The sequence below is a fragment of the Mastomys coucha genome, unplaced genomic scaffold (genome assembly GCF_008632895.1).
Source record: "Mastomys coucha isolate ucsf_1 unplaced genomic scaffold, UCSF_Mcou_1 pScaffold15, whole genome shotgun sequence".
NCBI lineage: Eukaryota > Metazoa > Chordata > Mammalia > Rodentia > Muridae > Mastomys > Mastomys coucha.
This window is the reverse complement of record NW_022196897.1, coordinates 27,058,960-27,062,708: the sequence shown is the minus strand read 5'-3', so window position 1 is coordinate 27,062,708 and position 3,749 is coordinate 27,058,960. Positions and strand designations below refer to the sequence as shown.

Sequence of the window (3,749 nt, the reverse complement as noted above, 5' to 3'; positions counted from 1 at the left end):
TTCTTACTGCTTTCCCAGAAGTCAGCTGAGAACTAGAGAACCCAGGTAAGACTCCACCATCTGCCCACCAACTCTCCATCAAGCACACTTAACAGACCTACACTGCATGCCATCACCTTACATATTTTGCCTTACAATCAGAATATTCAGAGGACATGTCAGCAGCAGGGCTCCAAGTTAAGATACCTCCCTCTGCCTGCTCCCCGTAATACACACCCTACAGCCCCAAACTGAATCACAGTGTCTGGGCTTCATATCCCTGCATACAATAGGCTGCTTTTCTGGAGGACACGCCTGCACTAGGGACCCAGGATAAGAACCCACATTCTTCCCACCAACCTTCTTTCAAACACACCCTACAGCCCTGAACCAGTCCCCATCTTCCAGGCTCTGTATTACTGCCCAAAACACCAGCTACTTACTAGGAGGCCATGCCAGCTCCAGGGACATGTGTTGTGACCCTATCCACTGCCTGCCGACTCTAGTAAAAATACACCTACTATCCCCAACAGCACTCCAGCCCCTGGGCTCCATATTCCAGCCCACAAGTCTAGATGCTTTCCTGGAGGCTAGACTGGCATGAGAGACTCCATGTAAGATCCTACTCTCTGCCCTCCAACCTCAAATTCAAGCACACCCTAAAGACCTAAAATTTGTACCATCCTCCTGACTCCATATTCCAACCCACAATGCCAGCTGTTTTCCTAGAGGGCACACAGACAACGGGGATACCAGGGTAAGACCTTGCCACCTGACCTCCAACAATATTTAAAACACAATCAACATCCCCAATTTCTGAGATCAATATTCCTGCCCACAACACCTGCTACTCCCCAGGAAACAAAGCCAGCAACAGAGACCTGACATAAGACCCTGCTCCCTGGCTGTCAACTCCCCTTAAGGCACTCCCAACTGCCCCAAACTACACACATCCCCTAGACTTCATATTCATTCCACAACACCAGATGTTTTCTAAGAGGGCACTCTTGGGGGATACCAGGGACCCCAGGTTTAAGACCTTACACTCTACTTGCCAACTCACCTTAAAACACACCCAATAACTCAAAACTCACTCCATTCCCTGAGCCCCTTATCAACACTCAAAATTTCATCTGCTTTCTTTACAAGAAACCATGTTGGTACTAAGAACTGAATCTGCCCTATGCTCACCAACTTCCCTTCAAACACACTCAACAGACCTAAACTACTGTAAGAGTAACTTATTTGCCAGACTGTGATTGTCTTCTCAGAGGCTTCTACTGAATAAACTCACCCTTTCTAGTTCTTTCTGAACTCTGGCTAGCTGGTTAGACTCAGTTGTTCTGGCTCAAACTCTTTGACAAGCTGATTGATTGAATCTGGCATCTCATTGAATTGCTCTGCTTGGCCTCTGACTCTGGCCATCTGTTTTAATCTTCTGGCTACTTCTCTCTCTCTGGCTCATTCTATCTTTACCAACATCTAGCTTGTTCTCTCTGCAATCTGTCCAGAGACAGGTTAAACTGGCCTGGCTAAAACTGCCTCTGAACTCCACTAACTGAACTGACACTGACTGAATGGCCACAAACTCAACTCTACTTCACTGCCTCTCAACAGCACTGGGCAAACTGCACTGAACTTCATGAATTGCACTGATCTTATGAACTGATTCCCAACTGACTGAGTCTCTCTCCATGTACTGCTCTTAAATAGCTTCCCATTCCCTGTGCTGTTTTCATGAGAGTTGGACATATCCTACCTCTGACTCAGTCTGTCAAATCTTTCTCTGATTCATCACTTTGTCAGCCCCTCAATTAGACATCATTGTTTGGGATTAAAAGTGTGTGGCATGTCAGCATTCCAGTCCCACTCCAACACATACTGACTTCCATTCTGATCTTAAAACATCTTTAAATTATACCAGTTAATCTAATTCAACAATATTTTCTACAATCCAGTGTGTTTTGGCAGCTATTGTAAGCCTCACTGACTTTCAAAAAATTCAAAGATAATAAAGCATTATTCAGTCTATTTCTAAGAGTTCTTATTTCCCTTTCTGTTTCCTGAGCATCTTTTTTTCTATACACAAAATATCTCCATTCTTTTTTTCTATGCAGCACAGTTATGTTCACTCTGGGACGGCTTTGTCACATTATGGTACTTCCCACAATTGGCAGCTCCCTCTGGCCCCATAATCACTGGACTCTCAGCCCAGCCATCAGTCCAACACCAGGCCAGAGAGGGCACTCATGTCTTTCATGAACAGCTGAGCTACCAGAATCTGGTCAACCTTCAGTTTTTGCTCAGAGTCAGGGAAGATCTTCAGCAGTACCACCCTCAGCTCACTGGTCTCTGTGGATCTCTGTGCTGGCATGGGAAGGTTGTGTTGCACACTGGGAAGAGTGGCCAGGGGTTCGATGTAGCACAGTTGAGGAAGCCAAGGGCTTGAAGAGGCTCCCAGATCTGGAGGCTCGTGGCTTGCGTTGGTTACCTGGGTGCCAGGGCTCTGGAAGACAGAGAATTGAGTAGCAGCTGAATGTCTGTAAGAAAGCCCTCCTTTCAAAGAAATTATTCTAGCTAAGATCTGTTTCTTCCCAGAGAGGCATCAGGAATCATAAACACGTCCCCCACAAATGCGTACATAGAAGACAAAAGCAGCCTTTTTGTAATATATATTTCTCTCCAGGACACTGACTCAGTCACAAACTCTCTGACGTTGTCATTTGTTACAATTATACCCCCAGTCTTATCCTCCAAGTGTAGTAGGAACCTATCATTGTTAGAAGCAATTCTTTCTCCAAACACCATCCAGGCAGGAGATAAAGATAATACTCCAAGCTCCTGCAGCTTGGTTAAGAATTCTCTTCTGTGACATTAAGATCCTGTCTTGTTCTCCACTGTGAGACAAGCACGGTGATGTTTCTGTTGCCAAGCTTCCAAAAATTTTCAACTGTGATCACTATTCCACAGCAATTAGAGAACTTTTTCAGACCATGGGTAATTGCAACATTACCCTGTATATAAAAATATGCTTCAAATCTGTTCTCCCTGGTTCAGTTTTTAACTCCATCTTGTATGGTATTTTTAGGATATCTCAAAACATTTGAATCCCGGTAACTGAGGAATTGATATGATTAGAGGATCCTGCCAATCGTGCATCAGTGACTGAGGTAACAGCTGAGGCAGCATCATTGCTGGAGAAAGTGGAAGATAATTTGGCTTAGGCTGAGGAGAGCTGTGACAACTAGAATGTTTTTCAGAGACAGGTTTCATATTATTTGGAAGCAAAGAGTTCTGCTTTGCTGTTGAAAACCATCTCCAGGCATTTGTTCCCAGGTAACTGAGAAAACTAGACTGGGTGGTCATCTTTGCACAATTTCATTAAGAAGTGGCGCCCTGGGTTCAATGGGCTCTCTACCTTATCAATAGGCTCTCTACCTTATCAATGGGCTCTCTACCTTATCAATGGGCTCTCTACCTTATCAATGGGCTCTCTACCTTATCAATGGGCTCTCTACCTTATCAATGGGCTCTCTATCCTGAACCTTAATTTCATTAGGTACTACAGATTCACAATTAGGCACTTCCTGCTCTCTTAACTCCTTTGTGTCTTGTCTCACAAGCCTTTGTATCATAGATAATTTGTCTCATTGTGTTGTTGTTGTTGTTGTTTTGTAACTATTTCTTGTTGGGACCCCAGGTAAGATTTCATGTTTTGGTTGATAACTCAGCTAAAAAAAACCAGTGCAACAGCCTACAGCTCACTCCAT

The 3,749-nt window shown here is 44.3% G+C and overlaps 1 pseudogene; it reads right to left on the bottom strand.

Moving 5' to 3' along the window:
• Positions 1-2,197: 2,197 nt before the first annotated feature.
• On the bottom strand, positions 2,198-3,345 carry LOC116091627 (annotated as a pseudogene).
• Positions 3,346-3,749: the final 404 nt, after the last annotated feature.